The sequence below is a fragment of the Piliocolobus tephrosceles genome, chromosome 10 (genome assembly GCF_002776525.5).
Source record: "Piliocolobus tephrosceles isolate RC106 chromosome 10, ASM277652v3, whole genome shotgun sequence".
NCBI classification, from domain to species: Eukaryota; Metazoa; Chordata; class Mammalia; order Primates; family Cercopithecidae; genus Piliocolobus; species Piliocolobus tephrosceles.
In genome coordinates this window covers 103,333,038-103,355,730 of record NC_045443.1, presented here as the reverse complement: position 1 = coordinate 103,355,730, position 22,693 = coordinate 103,333,038, and the positions used below count along the sequence as shown (strand labels likewise).

Here is a 22,693-nt window from a genome sequence, read left to right as displayed (position 1 = left end):
AGATTCTCCTGCGTTTCTTTTTCACTTCTCTACTAAAATGTAATCAGCCTTTTCTGTAGCATGTTCCATCAATCACTGTCAAAGAACATGAACTTCACATCAAAGACATAAAAAGTGCCCTCCTTTTTTTTCCTAGCAAAAAAGGAACAGGTTTCTAGGCATTCCACTATTGTATTGATCGTTTACTGCAACTTTCGGGATGTAAATGTCATAATAGTGACATTAGGAATACATTTTGCTGTTCTGACTTTTAACATAAGGAAAATAGAAATAGAAATTCCATGTTTAGCCAGAAATCATCTTGAGCATCCAGCATATAAACTTACTGATTATACTTAAATCAGCCTTGTAATTAATGCCATACTTGCAAGTGGACGTAGACATCAAGGGCCGTCCTCTGATAAAGCATTTCACCGCAGCTAGTATCCAACAGTCCTTGTTTTTAATATGCTGAGTGCTGTGCTTGATATAAAATGGGAAGGCTATTATTGATTACTAATAATCAACTGATTATTAGTAATTTTTCTGAAATAGAGGCTTACATCATATTTCACTGATTGCTCTAAATCCTGGTGTTCCACACTCTGCTCTGTTCCACTCTGAACCACCATGGTTCACAGGACAGGCTCTCATCCTCTAAGGGGGCTTCTGATGCAAGCGGGTTGAAGGATGGACAGAAGCAGGCATATCCCAAGCACTTAAAAGTATGTTTATGATTTTGCCTGTTCATCCTTTTGGGTTCTTTGATTGCAGACAACAGAAACAATCTTCGTCCAACCAGCAAAAGAGAGATTTGGAGAAAGAGAAGGAAGCAGCTCACAGAACAGAAGGTAAAGCTGGAGAAGTAGGATTGGAGCATCTGGGGAGCAGACACTCATGGGTGTGGGCGGAGGGGAGCCTCTTCAGAGAACCACTGTCTGCTTGATAGAACTGCAGCCATCTTCAGTCCCGTCAGGCACTCTGCTCAAGATTTCCATCTAGGGATAAGGGATGGGCCCTGTTTGAGTTTCAGGCTGCCCTTGGCCAAGGCAAGGGGGACTTGGCTGCTAGACTATAAACACTGGGGGAGGGATGACTTCTCAAAGAGAAATCAGGATGTCCATAACAGAGGTCACTGTGTCGTGAAAAGATGAAGCCTGTGGTGTCTTCCCATTGACATTTTCTGTACGAGTAACGTGACTATGACCAGGACACGAGACAGGGTGGCCCAAGAACAAGCCCCTGGTCTCGGTATTATGTTTCCAGCTCCTCATTTCCTACTGAGTAGCCTAGGTTTCTGGGAATTATCCAGAACCAGATGGTATTTGTATTTCCAAGAGACCCAGCATTTCAAAGTCTGACATATGCCACACTCAGATAGCTATGAAAGCAAAGCCAAGTGACAATTGGGACCAGTTTTTTCCAGACATCTCTTTTTATCTAGATCTCAATTACAGGGAGTCTGAAAAGTTTCATTATCTCAGCAGAGAAATCACGGCAGGCAAGTGTGCTATGGCTGTTTCATTTCTGTGTTGTCCAACAACTGCTCAAATCTCAATCCCTTCTCTCCAGTCAAATGCATCTTTTGGCCCAAATCCGGGGCCCCACATACATAGCTCCTAATATCTGGAATAGCCTCCACAGCCAAGTGAATGAGTCAGTCTTCTGAGTTGATTCAAATCCCCAGAGACTTAGTTCCAGAAGCTTCCAACAATGCCCTTAGGGTGCATGACTATGTTTGAACATTCAGTAAAGTGTGAACTTGTGGTAGTCTCTGTATATAGACTCAGTTATTTGCATTCATCTGTCTTTTTTCCTAGGTCAGGAGAGTCCCAAGGAGAAGGATCATATCTGGTTTCCTCTTCTGCCTCTACCCGGTGTCTAGGAGAGTGCACGCTCAGTCAGCATTGATAACTAACTCCGGTAAATAACTCGAGGAAAAGGCAAACATTAGGAGACAGAAAACCAGATACTAATCTCACTTTTACAAATGAGGGCAAGCCATCCAACCTCAGTGAGCCTCAGTCCTCTCATCTTTGTAATGGTGACCATAACTCACTCCACTTTCCCGCCACAGAGTGGTTATAATGCTTAGATGAGGAAGGTGATGTGAAAGTGGCTTATCATCTCAGCTATAGACATGCCACATTGCTATTGAGTCACCAAGGCATGCTAGAGACAATCAGAATAAAACCTGGACAAGCTCAGTCAACCCTGGCAACCCTGGCATTCTGGTACTCCTAGTGTTTTATGTTTATTCTTTTGGGGTAACATTTAAGCTTTGAGGCCACAGAGCAGAAGCCTTGCCATTTTATATCAAGCACAGCAGTCAGCATATTAAAAACCAGGACTGCTGAACACCAGCTGCGATGAAATGCTTTATCAGAGGACATTAAGAAGTCAGGCTCTTCCTTTCTCAGCAGTGTTTTTTCTAAAGTCTTTTTTTCCATCTGTCCCTACCACGAAGACACTTGTTCACACTCAGACTGCTTCCTGCCTGGACCCCTGCCACCTTCTCCTGCCTGACTTTCTATCTCTTGCCTTCTCACCCTGTCTCAGTGCCAGAAAGCTCACGATGCCACTTCGCAATGCAACTTGGAACAGCTTCTGGGTTTCTGCACCAACTGCCTCTTCTGTGTTGGGGGATAGAGATATTTAAAAATTGCCTTCTATATCGCTGCTTTGTTTCCTTCCATCCTTTCTTCCCCCCGTTTTGGATTTTGTTTTCTTTTTTCTTAAAATTGCCTGCTAAAAGCAAAAGCCAAAAGTGACTTCTTTACCTCCCGTTTTTTTTTTTTTTTCCTTTTTGTTGTGTTTAACATAAATCAATGTTCTCTGTCTCTGAAAACTTAAAGTCCCATGTAACCAAAACTCCAGCACAGCAAAATCATTTTGAAGTTTTGGCAGAAAGTCCTAGGAGAGTAACACCAAAAGGAACTCCTACATTGCAAACCTTTGCTGGGGTACCCCAGCATTCAACAACGTACCCCCAGTGCTGAGTGTTTTGATCTCTAGGTCAAAAACTATGCAGGAGTTTTGCCTCCAGCTTTTCTCCTCCTAAACCTGGACCAAAATTCCTTTCTTTCTGACCATCTGGTCTCCTCATTTAACTTGGCCAAGCACAGCTTGACAATTCTCCCCTACTGCGATGGCACAAAGGGAAGCAAAAGAGACCTGAAATCAGCCTGATACAGTCTCAGACTTCAATTCCATGCTACTTAAGGTGAAATAAACCATCAAAGTGATATATTAGGAAACTATGAGCAGCAAAGCCATGTTCATTCAAAAACTGAAGGCAGGGAAGAAATGGATTTAAAATGAATAGTTCTGGTCCTTTGGGAAGAAATGACTGGAAATTCTATCCCACTGAGCCTTACTTCAAAACAATAATGGCCAATCGCATTTGCATTATTCTTCGCAGTTAACAGAGCACATTTACAAATGGGAGGACATCAAAGGACAGCTAATAATAATTTATATTTGACTCCTCCTATTTTCAAGGCTCTTTGAGATTGGAAACTTCATTCATCCTCTCCCAAATTTTGGAAGCTGGAGAAAGCAAGAATTTATTCAATCATTCATCTATTCAACTCTTGTCTATTGGATGTCTACGGTGTGCCTGCCACTGTTCTAGGCCCTGAAATATAAAGCAGTGAAAAAAACAGATGAGGCCATAGAGCTCATTGAGCTTATATTCTAGTAGGAAAATAGACAATAAGCAAATTGAACAAATATAGACTATGTCAGGTGGGATAAGGTGGGGATAAAAGCAGAAAACAAAAACAAAGCCAAGTAAAGGGTACAGAGAGTCATAGGGGAGTGGATACTGTTTTCTGTAGGGTGGTCCCGATGAAGTGATGTTTGAGCAGAGACTTAAGGAACGAAGGGACCAGATGAGAGGAAGGGTCCAGCCAGAGAGGAAGCAACGACTCTTGAGAACAAGGCATGGAAGGCCTTGTTGGACACTGCAAAGATGTTGGCTTTCAGCCTGAGCGAGTGGGAAGACTTTACCCAGTTTTCAGCAGAGTAACATGATCTGACTTATATTTTGAAAGGGTTCCTCTTGCAGACACTGTGCACTATCCCTAGTAACCATTCCTTCCTTCTTGCATGATAGAAAACCCACAATTTTAGTTGGATGCATGGCATCACAGAATAAAGACTATATTTCCCAGCCTTTCCTGCAGGCAGGCATAGCCATAACACTAAGTCTGGCCAATGGACCGTGAGTGGAAGTGTGATTGGGTAATTCAAAAGTCACGCTTGCCAATGGACCATGAGTAGAAGTGTGATTGGGCAATTCAAAAGTCACGCTTAAAAGACAGGTGGTTTTGACCTTTTTCTTCTTTACTTTGTTCTTCATCCTCTGCCTAGAATGCAGATGTGATGGTTGGAGCTCCAGCTGCTATATTGGACTATGAAGACAAGGGTCACCCCTCTGGATGGGACAGTGCGGAGTTGGAAGAAGCTCAGGTCCCTGAGGATTTTGTGGAGTAGATCCATACCAGCACATACAGGCTGACTGCAGACATTAATTTTATCTCATGCCCCTGGAAGCTAAGCCCAGTTCAAATGGCTGCTATCTTTCTGTCTACTGTGTAGGGAACAATAGTGGAGGGATAAGAGTGAAAATAGGGATAGTCTCTATTTCATAAATAGGAACCCTGAAGCCTGAAGAAGTTAAATGAAGTACACTAGGATTGTGGGTAAAAGTATTGGCTTTAAAGTTAGTAAACTTGTCTGTATTTAAATCCTGCCTCCAATACTTCCTAACCTTGTAACCTTGTGCAATTTCTTAGCCTCTGTAAGCCCGATTTCCTCATCTGTAGAATGGGATGATAACAATGCCTATCTTAGACTATGATTGTGTGTATTAAATAAAATAAACCATGAAAGGACCTAACACAGCCTGGTAGAATTGGCATTCCTCACCTGCTGGTCCCCTCTCCCTCCTTCGCTTCTTCTCCCGACCCTTTCTCACTGCTTGCATCTGTCCAGGAAATGGTGATCCTTCCAAGGTAGGTGAACTGCACACTCAGTTAAGAGAAAATCCTTTTGTTAGGAAGGGAGGGCAAAAAGAGGGAGAGAAGGGAGAAAGAAGGAAGTCTTAGCACATGAATGGATATGATGGACTTTCTAGTACCCGGAGGTTTCAGCTCACAGGAGACAAATGTCAGTAGTGAGCCTGGAGTACTGAAAGATCTAAGAAGGGAAGGCCAGAAGTTCAGCCTTCAGCCTCCAAGCTGTTCCCTTGCCAATCCCCTTCTTTTTACTCCCCTTCTCTATCACCTCTTCTTTCTCTTTCCTCTTCCAAAATAAAAATAGGAAGCGTGTAAAGCTTGGTAAATCATCTGGTTTTCAGGCTGTTTTTCCTTGGAGTGGCTAAGACTGCTTTTTATTGGCTAGGCAGGATGTTTTGAGATTGTATGGAGAGGGCTCCTCTGTGTGTGTGCCCATGTGTGCATATGTGTGCCTGCCTGTGCGTGTGTGTGCACGTGTGTGCATGTTTATCTGAGTACTGGGCTTTGGAATGCAAAGTCTCACATACGTGTTTCCTTTTTGGTAGCAGATTCTCTTCCTAATTATGTTTTGCTCAGGCTAATATTAAAACGAATTGGTTTCCTCTGACAACAATAAGTGTAATAATAACAGGAAATGGCCCAGAATCATACAATAACAAAAATAAAGCCAGAGAGGAAGCAACGAGACTCTTGAGAACATTTTGCTGATCTACTTCTCCGTTCCATTTCGTCCATGAATTCATCTCTTCACTGATTCAGAAAACTATTCTTATTACTGATGAGACTAACGGGAAGCCTGAAAAAAATTCAACTTGTTCCCTTTAATCAGAAATTTGTGTGAACCACTAAATACAAAAAATTAGAAAAAAAAAAGATGCATGTCAGCTTCTGTGTAAAGATTGGCCTGTATTCTACCCAACACCACTATTTTGTAAGAAGGGTTAAGTCAAAATAACACTTCCATTAATTATCTTATACATGAAAGGTTCTGATAAGTTCTGCAGTAAAACAACCCGGCTCACTTTGTCAAACCTAACAAGGCCCAAATTTATTTGAGCATGCAACTATCTTTTCCTTTTTTATTGACTACTTGTGAACTTTGAAATTAGGATTACAGAATACAAACCTTTCAATGTTTTCATTTGCAAGGAAATGCTCTACTTGTGTTCTGAATGCTATCTCTGGGCATTTATTCTTAATATCATGCACATTAATTGTGTTATTTGGTTGCTTAAGCCTCTGTAAAGAGACTATGCTCTTAACAATAGCATATTCTATTCACCAACATAATTGATTCAAGCAGAAGTTTGGAAGATAAAATGCCTTTGCAATCTAACAACCATCGTCTTGACCTTACCTGACACATTCAGAAGGAGGAAAAGGGATCTCTCTATCCCAAAGCACTTTTTTCTTTGCCCTCCCTGCACAGGAAGTCTTCAGGGTCATTTCTACCAGTGGATGGAACCTCAGGCCAGTTCACTTCACACCACACACAGACCCTCTTTGTTAAGGAGAGAGATAAGCACCAGTAACAACCTCTTTACTTACTTAAATCTGTGTGATGAAGGGTCCCTAGTAATCCACCAGAGATTCACAGGGTGAATGGGTGGGTGAAGAATCTAGCTACAATAGCTATTTACAATTGATGCCAATAAAGCCCTTGAGTCTAGCCTGTGTGTGTATTAAATGAGATGACAGAAGACAAGGCCGAAGTCAGAGTTCAGGGAACCTGGTCTAAGTACACTCCATGGGTCCAGGTTTGACTTGTAGACTTGGTACACACAGCAATCAACAATCAACCAGTTTGTCTGATTAATGACAACTGCCAAAAGGGGTCACACACAAAGTACCAAAGCCCAGCTAAGCCCAAACAGGGTCAGCTTGCTGGTCACAGAGGCTTTTTATTAGGTGAGACATCTGTTCAGATCTCTGTTGCCAATTAGGTCGTTATTGGATTCTGCTAACAAGTATTGATAGCTGATAGTGGGAGATGCCATTGAGAGGATACATTACCACCTTCACCGCTAACTGTAAATCAGCCTGCTGTGTTTACCTGAGAGCATCTGAATAAGCACCTTCTTCTGGCTTTCCCAGCTGGGGGTTCTCCCCTGTTCCTGGAATGAGGCACAGTGAGAGTGGCTGTCTAAACACCCAGCAATCAATCAGAGCATTCAGGGCAAAGGTACTGAGCTCCACAGAAACTTTTGTATAAAGACGTTCGTCATTTTTATCTTTCTAAAGTAATACACACGTGGCAGAAAATTCAGAATATTGTAGGCAATCAAAAGAAAGGAAATCAAGATGACCTATAGTGTCATAATCTTGTTATCTCTCCTTAGAATTTTTTTTCTGTACACCTACTGTATTTCCACAGGGCTGGAATCATGCTCTTCCTGGCATGCAGGCCTTTGTTTTACTCCATTCCAGCCACACTGGCCCCCTTGAAATTCTCCCAACACTCCAGGCATGTTTCCACCTCATGACCTTTGCATTTTCAGTTTTCCCCTCATGGAATGTTCTTCCTCCGGACCCTCCAATGACCAACATTCACACCTGTGTCAGGTCACTGTTCAAATGCTCTTCCCTCCAAGAAAGCTTGCTGACCAAATGAGCAAAAACAATTGTTTCTCTTTGCCATTCTTCGATTACTTGTTCTGCTTTATTTTCCTTCAATGCACACATGAGCTAATAGCATATTTTATAGTCTTTTGCTTGTTATCAGTGTTTCCACTGCAGTTTAAGCTCCACACAGGCAGATGCTTTGCTTGTTCATCAAATCCCTACAACCTAAAACATTGCCTGCCTGGCCATAGCCAGTGCTCAGTAAACATTTATTAAATAAGTGAATACATTTTGTTTTGTGAATTGATTTTTTTCCCTTTAACAATATTGTACAGAACCTTCAGGATCACTAAATATTCTTCAGTGAACTTTTAAAAAGACTATATCACATCCTATACTATGGCTGTATTATAACGAATCTAATCAATTTCCAATGGTTGAATAGTTAGGTTAAGTAGTCCTCCATCTTTTTTTTTTTTTTTTTTAAGAGAGTGAGGAACTTGCTCTTTTGCCCAATATGGAGTGCAGCAGTGTGATCACGGTTCACCGCAGCCTCAAACTCCAGGCTTAAGTGATCCTCCCACCTCAGCCTCCAGAGTTGCTGGGACTACAGTGGATGCCAACATGCTTACCTCCTCACCCCACCATCTTTTATTCTCCCATTTCTAAACATATGTAGTACCTTGAAAGTATTTACATGATTTGTCCGTACGGGGCAAACCTTGACCTTGAAGACTTAGTTGAAAGTTTAACTGGAGGAACAGTCATTGGTAAACCCTTGACCCAGAAGAAATTTGAATTCCTTTGATAGAGAAGGTAGAGATGAGCGCACATCCCCAACTGGGAGAACTGGCCACATTATTTTCAGTGGTCAGTGATGTGATAGTCACCTCACATGTGATTTCATGCAAGAACTCAAGGCTTGCGTAAAAGAAGAAAGTATGTAGAGATATGTAGGTGTCGTGGACTAAATTGTGCCCTCCCATTCATATGTTGAAGCCCTAACTCCCAGTACCTCAGAGTGTGACTGCATTTTGAGATAAGGTCTTTAAAGAGGTGATTAAATTATAAGAAGGGTATGAGGGTGACCCTGATCTAATCTGACTGATGTCTTTAAAGAAGACGACATTTGGACACAGAGAGAAATACCAGGGATGTACAGGCACAGAGGAAAGACCATGTGAAGACACAGGCAGAAGACAGCCATCTCTAAGCCAAGGAAAGGGGCCTCAGGAGACGCCATCCCTGTCAACATCTTGATCTTGTATTCCCAGATTCCAGGACTACAAGAAAATAAATTTCTGTTGTTTAAGTCACCTGGTCTGTGGTATTTTATTATGGCAGTCAGAGTAAACTACTACAATAGGTAAGTGCAATGATGTTAAGATGTCTCCGAGTCAAGCACAGTGGCTCATGCCTATAATCTCAGCACTTTGGGAGGTCGAGGTGGGTGGACCACCTGAGGTCAGGAGTTCGAGACTAGTCTGGCCAACATGGCAGAACCCTGTCTCTACTAAAAATACAAAAATTAGCCAGGCATGCTGGATGGCGCCAGTAATCCCAACTACTCGGGAGGCTGAAGCAGGAGAATTGCTTGAACCAGGAGGTGGTGGTTACAGTGAGCCGACATCATGCCATTGTACTCCAGCCTGGGTGACAAGAGCGAAACTCCGTCTCAAAAAAAAAAAAAAAAAAAAAAAAAAAAAAAAAAAAAAAAAAAAAAGATGTCTCTGAAAGGGGATTTGGGGCTTAGTAAGTATAGATTTTATTGCATCTCGAAGGTCACAATTTTCTACACTAACATTTCTAAAATTAAAATGAAAGTTGTTAGGTGCATATAAATCAATAGTTGAACACTTACTTAATGTGTAACTTTTCCGGAGCTCTTGGAGGTAAAAAATTAAGCAACAAAAGTGAATGTATAGTTCTCAAGGAATCAATGTAGATTTCAAATTACTGATAATTTCTATGCCTCTCCAGGGGATATTTTATTTCCACTCTAGTTTGTCCACCTTTTTAACTGTTAATTAATTAATTTGACTAATATATAGTAAGCACTTACTATGCAACCATTCCTGTGGATACAGCAGTGCGTAAGATAGGTGCTTCCCAACCATCATGGAATTTAAACTTACTGTGAGAGTTTAAATGACAGGCAATTGCAATAGGGCACCTTTAACTGGCAGAAGAAGCTTCATTTCCTAAGTCAGGGGTTGGTAAACTTTCTGTAAAGGGCCAGAAAAGAAATACTTCCAGCTTTGTGGGCCATGCAGTCTCTATCTCAACTACTCAACTCTGCTGTTGTAGACTGAAAGCAGCCATAGACAGTAGGTAAACAATGAGCATAGCTGTGTTCCAATACAACTTTATTGACAAAAACAGGATGTAGGCCAGATTTGACTCAGGGGCCATAGTGTGCTGACACCTAAATTCTACACTCGAGGATTGCATCACAAATTTTTTTTTCCTCAGGCCAATAAAAGACATCTCTGGAAAAATAGCCTGTCAAGTGAGATGCATCCAATAAAGCGTGGATAGATTCTTGGGCTCTGTAGCTTATGCAAGAGAACAGATGATTCTTGCAAGATCTGTCTGAGACCTCTAACTACACAAAACATGAAATTGCATATCCAGATGGTTCTACCAGAAATAAGAGGTGTGGTCACCTGAGCTTATGACACCAGTCCCACCCTTCTCTAACTCTTCAGAACAGTGAACACCATCCTTTCAGATGATTCAAGGCAGCAATGCTGGGGGGTGATTGTGCCTAAAGTTTGGGGCTGGGCTGGCAGCCTCTGAGCATTGCTGCCCTCCATTAGGGCTTATCCGTGCTTCTTATCCAAGTTTCCAGTGCCTTTGCTCTCAAAACAGTACTTCTCACAAACCATGATTTGTGGCCTACACTGCATGTACCACACCCTGAAGTAAAACTTCCAGACCACATGAAAACATGGGTGTGCACAATTTCCAAAAATTTCTATGTAGAGTTGATCTACCTGGATATAGAAGTGGTATAAAGTCTTCAGTCTTCCAATTATAGGCTCTCTGAAGCCCTCACTTAAGAAAGCACAACTAAGGTCCCAAATCACTGGGAACCGCATCATAATTATGACTGAACTTTTGAACATCATTCCACACAAAACAGTTGCTCAACAACAAGCAGGGACAAGGTGTGAGGCACAGAGGACAAATGACTTTTCATCACTGAGGAGCTTATTCATGCATTCAACAAACATTCATTCTCTGCTTGCTATGAGCCAGGCACTGTTCTAGGTGCTGGGTAAGACAAAAATCACTGCCCCATGGAGATTACAGTCTGCATCCAGAAAGGCTTCCTGGTAGAGGAGACAATTGAACTGGGAGGGGTTTTATATTGTACAACTCCAGTGGGGTGCTCTTCACATCACAGTCTATTTCAATAGCATTCCCTGGTCTACAGGCATACCATTCTGAATGCAGTCAATCTCGTCTGAATAGCATTCCCCGGAATTGTGAGATGTACAACCCGTGTGGTCTTATGTAGTCACCATGACTGGAGTCTTGAAAAAGGATAAGGATTTTAGTAGGTCCAGAAACGAAGGAAGTCAGTCCAAGGAGAGGGAAATCATATGTGCCAAGGTATTAGTAATCATTTATTTAGTGCCTACTATTACATGACTCTGGCCCCGGGGCTACTAAAAGGCAAACTCCTAGGACTTGCATTATAATACCACATCACTCCTTCAGTCATAGAATTTTAAAAATTGTTATTAGGCACCCACTGTGTTCTGGGCCCTGCTATAAAACACAGGGATGTAGCGGTGAAGAAATCAGAAGTGGTCCCTAACTGCATAGAATTCACAATCCAATGGGAAAGACATCTACGCTAATTACAAGATAATGAGCAATTCAAAAGTAAAGGCTGGGCACTTAGGAGACTTGTAACTGGGTAGTTAAGAGACTTCTCTGTTGGATGAGGGTGGAAAGAAGGGAATAAAAGCTTGAGAGAGGGGAATAGATTTGGATTATCTAAGAAATTAAAAGTTCACAGCAGCAGCAAACCAGGACCACCCTTGAGGAAGGTGGGCAGTTCAACTAGCAGAGATTTAACACACCATCTTCTTGCTAATCCTGAATATTAGGTCTCCCCAAGAATGAAGGGGAGGGAAGGATGACCTCAGTGTGCATTCTGTGGATACATGACCTTGTTTCTTTAAATGACAGTGTAGGCATCAGTATAAACTTGCTGAATACTAGGGGAACAGATTTAGGAAGAGCAGCGGCCCATGACTCCACACCCAAATATTTCTGAGAGTTTGGCTTTTCTTCCCTTGGAAATGCTGAAGCAGAGGAATCCCAGAAACAATCTCTGTAAGGAGGGGAAACTTGGGAACTCGAGAGAGAATAGGATGTGCTAATGCGGAAATTATGGACTGGGGCTAATTTTTGAGGTCAGACTTCTCTGAAGATGTCTGACATATGATCCAGAAGCCAGCAGGATGCACCACGTTTTATTTATCTGGGCAAATTAACCTCAAAGTACAGCAGCCCTAAGGAGATTTGGAAAAGATCTACAGTAAACACAGACACAGCAATGGCAGGTTGGGTTAAGAAGGAAAAGTCTCAATACTTTAGAAGAGTAGTTCTCAAACTACGGTGTGCTTTAGAATTGAATTGCATTTTTTACAAATGCAATTTTTTACAAATTCCCAGATGACGCTCATACTGTGGAACCACCTGTTTATAACCACCACTTCTGCATATATTTTGAGGCCTTCCAGAATCTGGCCCAAAACCTCCTGTTCACACTTCTTTGCCACATTTATGTTTCTCATCATGCACTTGATCATCCCAGAAAACTGAGATTCTTTTCACATGTCCAGAACATGCCATAAATGAGGCCTTCTCTATGTATTTGTTTATTCTGTTTTCTCCATCCTTAATCCCTCACTCTGCCTCATGAAACCCTTAAGACCAGCTCAAATACTGCCTTCTCCAACCAGCTTTGTCTAAACAATTAACTCAGAATTGCATCTTTAAGTTCAACTAGTGTTCAGTGCACTAATGTTTTGTGCAGATTATTATCTCCCTAAAGATAGGCACCTTGTTATTTAGGCATTTATTCAGCAAATACACATGAGGTACCATTGGGTTTATGTGCCTGGGCCCAGCTGGGAGCTGAAGTTATAATGGAGAAAGATACAATATCTAGATTTTCCAGCAGCATATTTCATGGGAGAAAGAGAAGGAAACTGGTAACTGCAACATAGGGTGATGAGGACTAAAAGCTGGTTACAGGAGCACTTGAGAAAGTCACCCACAGTACTGACTAATTCAGGAAAGACTTTCCAGAAGAAATGATTGCTTTCTGACATGCCCAAGATAAGTGGGATTTATTGACAAAAGCATAGGAAGAACAAAGTAGGGTAAGAGAAAGGGTGACCCAGGCCAGAGATGAGAGGGAAGTTATGACTGAAGAGTCAAATCCAAGAGAGAAAGGATGAGAGATGAAGCTGGGGGGAAAAGCTAGGATTGGTTCATGTGATCCCTAGATCCATACGTGTCAGCCTTGGTCCAAGCAGGAGACAAAAACCACATGGTATGTTAAACAGGGAAAATGAGAGGCAATAAATTGATACCTGACATACCATGTCAGAAAATTTAAACTTTATCTATAAGGATTTTCAACAGGGGAGTGACAAGAACAATTACAATTAGTATTAAATAGATGCTCAATAAATGTGACCAGAACTGTCACTTTCTCTTCTCAATACATGCCCAAGAAGGAAAAATAGCTCTTCCCACAAATTTTCTATGGAGTCCACCACACTCTAACACCACCATAACCATCCAGTACTGAGCTTTAGAGCATATCTTCTGCCTAAAGCCATATATCAGATTCAGGATTTTCCAAGAGCAACTGAGAGTTCCTCAAGCCAAGCCTCAAGAAAATTCGTCCAAAATTCCCAATTGCAATGAAACCCCAAATCTAAAAAAGGCAATTTGTGCAGTGCCCATTATGGTTTTATTATGGAAGCTTTTGCACAGTTGTGGTTAGAGTCCTCCCAGTGCTTATGAAGTGATGAGTCACAGCAAATGAATAAAAGTGTGCATTATTCCATGAGGCTGACCATACAACATATTTAATATGTGATATTTAAGATCCTTCATAGTAAACATATACTAAATTTAGATATACGTGTATGTGTTTGTATATAGAAGCTTTGTGGACTAGTGAATAACTCTCTTTGTGTATGTTTTAAAGGCTTAACAGAGAGCCAAAATTAACTCTATCTGCTCCTTTATAATACTTGTTTTGCTATAATAAGAATCAAGTGGTAAGAAAATGGGATCAGAGACTTCAGCAGATAGTTCAGTTCTCTTATCTGGTTGAGAAAAGAAGTAGAGGGTTGAGAGTAGAGGGGAAAAATCATGAAATGCTTATCATTAGACCAATTAAAATTTCTTGTCAAGCCTCGGATTGTTTCTTCTGACAAAACTCCCTTTTACACTTTTGATTCCACCCTCCCAGTGTTCTTCTCATACTCCTTATCCTGCACTTACTTCCTAAATGAGGCATGTCCTAAGGTTCCAGCGCCAGTCTTATCATTCAATACCCTCCCTTCTGTGTGCTGAAAAATATGCCTAAGGCTTCCACTATCAACTATGAATTCCTCACTTTTGAACTCCAGTCCCACCTTTCAACTGCCTATTTGTGGTACACTGAATTATTCCTTCCAATTCTTTAAACCTCTCAGTAAAAGAATCACACAACCATATCCTGTGCCAGGAATTCAGCAAGATCTCTCACTAGAGTGGGTGAAGTTCATTTCCCCCACCACTTTGATGTTGAGCTTTGCCATGTGACTTGTTTTGGCCAATGGAATGTTCATGGTCATGAAACAAGGAGAAGTTTTATATGTCCTTGCAAGATGTGGCTTGGCCTCATGTGCTTCTGCCATCAGAAAGGGAAGAATATACCCCGTGAGCTGCTGGTCCCAGAATGAGACACCTGGAGCAGACTCTAACCTCACCTGCAGCCTGGAGCCAACCAGCTAAATTCAACCATGACCAGACAATGTCCGCTAAACTTCAGCTGACCCATAAACCTATACATGAGAGAAATAAATGTTTGTCATTATATGTCATGATATTTTGGTATTGTCTATGCTGCAGCATTATTAGAGTAGCAATAGCTGACTAACACTTATTGAATTCCTCAATCTGGAACTAATGTAAGTATTTCAAATTCAACACTGAATACATCTCCTTTCCTCCAATCCTAATGCTTCTTTGCTTTTCTCTACATTTCATTCCTTTCATACTCTGTTTCTTCCTTTATTCACTAATCTATACAATGGTTATTAAGCTGTAGATCATGGTGAAGGAGAATAAAAGAAAATAAATTTACTATTGAGACCAGACTCTAACCCTACAAACAAGAAATCAAAGCAGCAGCCAAGTTTTCATTTTAACTCTTCTTCACTTCTTATATGCAGGCCTTCATATGCTTATCAATTGTACTTCTAACAAAGGAAAAAAATCTATTATTTCTTTTTCTAGGGATGCCAGATTCTAGCAATTGGAGAAGTTTTTGTTTTCATTCTCAGTGTTAGGGCTTTTACATTCTGAAAGCAGTATTAAGGATTCAGTAGAGATATACAATCTTGGAGATAGGTGCCAGAAAAGAGTAGTTAAATTATATTGCCTAAAATTAAGGGAGAGACGAAAGGGTCCTAGGGTAGATCTGGGCATTAACAGAATATGAGTTTTGGGAAAAGGAGGGCAGTTGGAGAGTGAAGGAGAGAAGCAGCAGCAACTACTTGGAAGGTGAGAAGAATCAGGAAATAGATGTTGCACAGATAACTTTCTAATAAAGTGCTGAGTGCTTGCTACACACTGGAAACTCCCACCTCTGTTATTTCTACAAAATCTTCAGAAAACCCTACATTTCTTATTAATGCAGTGTGAAGTGGGTTTTCTTTTCAGAGAATAAAAATAAGAAGCTACTGTTAAAATTCGTATGGTACAAAATGGGTAAGTTGTTCTGTGTGCCAAAGCAAAGTACAACCGAAAAAAGAGTTACATACTTCCTATGTAGATCCCAATATTGAGCCATTCTTTTGACACTCATTTTTGGTAATGCAATCATTTTAAGTTTCCTGAAGTTCTTTAATATGGCATGCCGTTCAGGTCACTTTGTCTTTATAATTTCTGCCTAGAATGACTTTCCTCCCTTTCTTTGTTTTATCTGTCCAATGTATACTCATCCTAAAATCATACTAATTCCCTAAGCCTCAGTTCAAAAGACAAGCTTCCAAAAATGTTGACATCCCCTGCCAAGGTAACGGAAATTTAGAACCAATGCAGACAAATAGTTTTTGTTACATTATTTCTAAAATGATAAATCCGAACTTCTAATTCCAACTGAGATGGTGCTAGGATATTTGCAAGAAGGAAGAGGAGGAAGATGAAGGAAATCGAGTCATAATTTGTAACATACAAAAATATTTCATATGAGAAAATTTTTGTGACCTTGGATTAGGCAAAGATGTCTTAGATATGATACCAGTAGCTTAATCCATAAAAGAAGAATTAATAAATTGAACTTTTAAGTAGAACTTCTTTTTAAGAAAAACACTGTAAAGAGAACAAAAAGACAAGGCACAGACTGAAAGAAAGTATTTGCTAACCACATATCTGGTAACAAACTTAGCTCAAGAATCTAGAAAACATTCTTAAAATTCAGTAAGAAAACAAATAACCCGGCCGGGCGCGGTGGCTCAAGCCTGTAATCCCACCATTTTGGGAGGCCGAGGCGGGCGGATCACGAAGTCAGGAAATCGAGACCATCCTGGCTAACATGGTGAAACCCCGTCTCTACTAAAAATACAAAATAAGAAATTAGCCGGGCGTGGTGGCTGTCGCCTGTGGTCCAGCTACTCCGGAGGCTGAGGCGGGAGAATGGCGTGAACCTGGGAAGCGGAGCTCGCAGTGAGCCGAGATCGCGCCACTGGGGGCGACAGAGTGAGACTCTGTCTCAAAAAAAAAAAAAAAAAAAAAAAGAAGAAGAAAACAAATACCCCACTAAGGATAGACAAAAGATTTGAACTGATATTTTATAAAAGAAGAGATACAGATGGTAAATAAGCATATGAAAAGATGATTAACATTATTAGGAGGGAAATTCAAACTAAAACCACAGTGAGATACCATTATGCCCCAATTAGAATTAAAAAGATTGATATTAATATTAAAAAGATTATATTAAAAAGATTGATCATGAAAGAATACGAAAGAACTCTCATACACTGTTAGTGAGAGTGTAAAACCGTATAACCACTTTGGAAAACAGTCCACAGCAATTTGATTTACAATTGCCCCAAACTGGAAATAACTCAAATGTCCATCAGTAACTGGATATATACATTGTAATACAGTAGTCCCTCAGTATCTGTGGGGGATTGATTGCAGGACCTCCCTTGGATACTAAAATCTGCGGATGCTCAAGTCCCTTACATGAAATGGTCTAGTATTTGCACATAACCTACAGACATCCTCCCGTATACTTCAAGTCCTGTCTACTTACAATACTTAATATAAATGCTACCTAAATAGTTGTTTTATGGTATTTTTTATTTGCATTATTTCTTATTGCCGTATTGTGATTTTCTATTGTTCTTTTTCTCCTGAATATTTTTGATTCGCAGTTGGTTGAATCCAAGGATGCAGAAGCTGCCAATACCGAGGGGGCTGACTGTGTATACATACAAAGGGACACTCCTTAACAATAAAAAAGGACACATACAATACAAAATAGTTACACTGGAGAAAATCCAAACCAAAAAAGAGTACATACTATGATTCTATTTATATAAAAGTCCAGAAAATGCAAAGTAATCTATAATGACAGAAAGAAAATCAGTAGCTTTCTAGAGCTGAGAAACCAACTGGGGCTGGAGACAGAAATTATACATGAGCGATTCCACATGAGCAAACTTTTTGGGTTGATAGATACGTTCATTATCCTGATTGTAGCAACGGCTTCACGGGTATATTTCTATGCTTAAATGTATCAAATTATGTACTTTAAATATTTGCAGTTTATTATATGTCAGTTATGCCTCAATAACTGTTCAAAAGACATATGGTAGTTTTTTTTTTGTTTTTTGTTTTTGTTTTTTTTGAGATGGACTCTCACTGTTGCCAAGGCTGGAGTGCAGTGGCATGATCTCAGCTCACTGCCAGCTCCACCTCCCGGGTTCACGTCATTCTCCCGCCTTGGCCTTCCAAGTAGCTGGGACTACAGGCACCTGCCACCATGCCTGGCTAATTTTGTTTCTGTATTTTTAGCAGAGACGGGGTTTCACCGTGTTAGCCAGGATGGTCTCAATCTCCTGATCTCGTGATCTGCCTGCCTCAGCCTCCCAAAGTGCTGGGATTACAGCGAGAGCCACTGCGGCCAGTGGACATATCATAGTTTTTAAATGATGAGCTGTTAACATAAAATTTCAGGCTTGATAACAGGGTTTTGTCATATTAATGAGGGATTCATTTACAATTATTCTCCATTTGAGAATAATTCCCGCATTCAGTTGCTTTCTTTTGATTATATTATTTCATTTACAACATTAGATTGTTCTAAATACACTTTTTAAATCTAATGATGTGGAGAGTTACCCAGGCTATAATTTGGAGTGATTAAAAAGCAAGTTTCAGAGTAAAATGCATGCTATAATATCTTCTTTTGTTAATAAAAAAAAGAGCAAAGCAAGAACATATGTGCAAGTATTTATACATGTTTAACATGTTTGAGCATAGAGGAAAGTGGCTGGGGATGGCAACCGGCACATAATAGTTTGGATATCTAGTTGTTAAACAAATCTTATCCAAAAGCTAGAAACTATACTTTTCAACTTGGGAGATGATGGTCAGTGAATTCCTAATAGACCCATTTGTTGCCTTCTGTTCTCAAAAGTATTTCTTCATGGCATGTTGGAGCATTTGAATGTGGTTTTAAAATACGGCCAATAATGTAACATCAGTGATTATTTTCAACACGCAAAGAAAATTAGCAAGCATTAGAAATGAATCAAATTCCCAGTAATGGAAGTGTTTGTTCCACTTTGGTTTTCTTAAGTAATCCTAATATCTTATCTAATTCTTGACATTTATAGTCATAGCATTTTGAAACTGGAGTATGTATACTGAGACAGTCTGCTGGAGCAAACCACTTAAAGTGAATTTTTTAAAAGGTATTATAGTGTCATAGAAAAATGTGGTTTTTTCCCTCATCCTTCATTTGAAAAGAAGAAAACTGCAAGGACACATTCTCCCTCAAAAGCTAGCATACTCCAGTGCCAGAAAGCAAAATGTTATTTATTACTCACTGCTTAGTTCATAACAAAGAGCTAGAAAAGACATATACTCATTAGATGGAGTTGTGTGGCCTTCTGATTTTCACCAGTTCTTTCAACCCTGAATCGAGAGCAAGAGGCAGAGTCGGGGCCACCTTGTTGTACAACTTTGAGTGGTCGGACAGACGCTGGATTTCCCTGGAGCACAAAGCCAATAGTGTTCCTTGGAGTTGTGTCTGCCAGTTCTCTTTGGATCAAGCAGTGTGTGACCTGGCATTCAGTGCCGCTCTTTTATTTGTGTAGATATGCTTCACTACTGAGTCTAGCCACCTCTTGCAGCCAGCGCATGAATCACAGAATAGCTGTTAACTGCATGGGAATGCCCTCTCCTGCGGCAGGGGCTTAAGTAATTAAATGGAACAAGATGTTGTCTTGCACTTTCCCCTCATACGTGTCCCGCATAAAGGCTAGGAACTGGTTCACACTCTGCATATCAATAGATTCATCTAACAATGAAGCCATAGCAACTTCTTTCCCTTGTGCACTACCAATAATAAGTCCAAAAGTGTCACTGAATAAAGGAGTCTTGCCAAAGGCCCCTGATTTCTCTCAGGGCATAGTATTTTTCATGAACTTGAGGGCATAGTATCTTTTATTGTAATCATCTTAACCACAGTATGGCTAAATATGAATTTGGATGATACTTCAAGAACTTTTGTCTCTTCACTGACTTAACTGATTTGCCAATTTTGTATCAAAAAGCATTATTCTGATCTTGTTTTAGAGAAATTCAAGCGCTAAACAATCATATCATCAGCTTTGTTTAAAAATTAACTGAAAATGCTGTTGGGTTTATGTTTCTATTCTAAAAAATTCAAAACACATAATAGCCTAGGTGTTGACAAGTAATATAACCGACCTTCAGATATTCATTCATTCATTCATTCATTCATTCATTTTTCAAGTCAGGATTACTTGGGCGTAATTCGCTTATAGTAAAACGTACCCTCAGAAATCCGTTCTGATTATTCCTATGCATACATTTGTGGAGCGGGGGGAGCTGTCAGAAACTTGTCACATTAGCACATATATTCACTTGTTCCAAGACATACATATTCACATTTACATTCAAATTCTATTTCCTGTTCATGTATAGGACATTATTTTGAGCTATAGTAACTATGTACCTATCATCATCATTAACATTATGTTCAGCCAATCACTTTTGAGACACTTATCTATTTATGAGAATTGTAAAGACACACAATAACGATGGGAAATGATAACTCAGCAAATTCTCATTTCAGCAAATACACAAACGAGGTAAAAACACACTAGTCAGTTAAGTGAATATTAGCAAGACAACTTGTAAAAATATAATGGAATCTCTGTGACAACCACAATTATTTTACATTTTGAATTTGCAAATAAATATGAATAAGTTTAAGTCATCAGTTTTTCCTTGGAAACTATCAAGCCATTTCTGACTGCCAACAAGGCAGCACTCCAAGACACACAGCCCTTAAATGTCTCTCATGATGTTGAATGAATGAAGGAACTGAATTGAATGATTTGGAGAAACAAGTTGCCAGATTAATTTATGCCATAGTCCCGATGAATAAACATAATCTCTCTCTCCTAAAGGCCAAGAATGTCCTACCCAGACAGAGGAGATCATTCCAAATTGACAGAAGAGCCACATGTACCAGTAGAGAGCTACCAGTAGAGAGCTACCAGCAGGCTTACAAATACGGGACATGAGAAACTCTTTAATTTGAGATTACCACTTAGGCAAGTTTTAAGAAATTTTTCCTTTTACTGTAACAAATAGCAAAAAGAATGGCAGGAATTTACACAACCTCTTAAATGACTGATCACAGTCCCTATGAGTTCTCCATGTCAGGCCACAAAGGCTCTTTGGGCTTTTTGAGCAACGATGCAGGGTCCTTTTAAATGTATGGACATCCATGCATGGATTATCAGGTTTCCTCTTTGTCTCTGCATTTCTTTTTCTTTTAATCTGATTACAATTTGCAAAGCATTGACTTAACACTTTTTTATTAGCAACACTCACTGCCTGGGATTATTTTGGAAAGACAATGGCAAATACAGATATTTATACCTTATTTCACAATCTAGTGCATTCTATCTGACTTGAGATTTCAATATCCCCACGCTGCGAGATTCAACATCAAGACAAGTGAGATTATTTTTTGTTTTATCACCAAAAGCCAGTTTCCTCTGGTTACACCTGAAGCAGCTTCCTAAGTCTCAGCCTTAACTTTAGAAGATGCATATTGGCATCAGCTGTAATGATTTTAACTACAAATCGTGCAAGCTAGATTCACCATAGCTGAAACAAATGGGGGTTTGTTTACTGGACGTAACAAGACATCAACATATAAAGTGTGCCTGGGGTTGGTGCAGCCAGCGCACTATGCTGGGGCTGACTGTCCTGTGATTGTCTTAGCCTCATTGTTACAAAATGGCTTCTGCATCCCCTGACAGACAAATATCACATTTCAAGAATGAATGAAGGCAGATGGGAAATAGGGGAATGCCAGCTACCTTGTTCCCTTTTTCGAGAAATCAGGAGCTTTTCCAATTCTTCACTCACAGCCTCTCTCTGCTGACTTCCACTTCTAACTCTTTGCCCCAAACTGTGTCACATGGCCAGTTGTTGTGCAGACGATGTTGGGAAATAAAGTGGGCAGCTTCCTAGTTTCATAGGTTAGGAAAGTCAGGGAGAAGGGACCTGGGAGAGATGCTTAAAGAGGCAAACTGCAATGTCTACCATCAATATGCTATTCTAAGAAAACGAACAGGAACGGAAAAGGAAAGGAAAAAAGGGGAAAATGGGCTACAGATGGGATAAAGTTCAGTTCAAAATCTGCTACTTCCTACCTATGTGATCCTGGAACTTTGAAAAAGTTATTTATGTGTCTATGCCTCAGTTTTCTCATCTGTGAAATGGGGATAATATAAATAACTACCCTACAGAGAACTGTGAATATAAAATGTGATTCATGCAAAGAGCAAAGCCCAACACCCGGCATATAATCACTCAAGTCTACTACCACTACCCTATGACTATTACTATTATTAATAATAACTCTACTGCTACGATAATCACCATTATTATTACTATATGTGAAAATATTTCCACTTACATAAGGCATTCTATACATAATAACATTTATAAAATTTTATAAATTCCTTTCCTTCTCTCTCTTCCCTTCTGGCCATTTGGCAACAGGATATTATTATAGCAAACATTTAAAGAAGTATTTATAGCCTTGGGATTTCATTCATTCATGAAATAAATAATAGTTATTGAATGCCTGCTATGTTACAAGCACTCTGCTGAATACTGATGATAAGGTGGTGAACAAAAATAGGCACAGTTTCTGTCCACATGACATGTACAATCTGACTAGACAGATGTTAAACAAATAGTCACAAACATGAAAGTGTAATTCAAACCTCGGTCAATTATAAAAACTGGGGTTTGCCCCTTTTAAGAACATTAAAGGTTTTTAAAAGTCCAGAAGTTGAGTGATTTTCAGACATCTGTAAAAGTCATTCTGAAACTCTGAAACAACTTGAAACTCTTTGGCTGCTTTTGCATTAAGGTCATTTTGAAAATTAATTCCTGTACCTTGCTAGGAATGTATTTCTTTGTATGAGAACTATAGTTCCTGCAACTGAAAATTAATGTAAGATGTTGGCTGCCCTGGAATGGAACAATCGACCGTATGAAATCATTTTGTGGTTTGATACTTCATTATTGGCCAG

General features: G+C 39.9%; 1 long non-coding RNA gene across 1 annotated transcript; it reads left to right on the top strand.

Annotated features, from left to right (window-relative positions):
- The first annotated feature begins 776 nt into the window (after window positions 1–776).
- LOC113224889 lies at window positions 777–4,636 on the top strand. Its single transcript, XR_003309513.2, has 3 exons — window positions 777–830; window positions 1,800–1,902; window positions 4,354–4,636. It is a non-coding gene; the product is annotated as an uncharacterized LOC113224889 (long non-coding RNA).
- The last annotated feature ends 18,057 nt before the right edge of the window (window positions 4,637–22,693 follow it).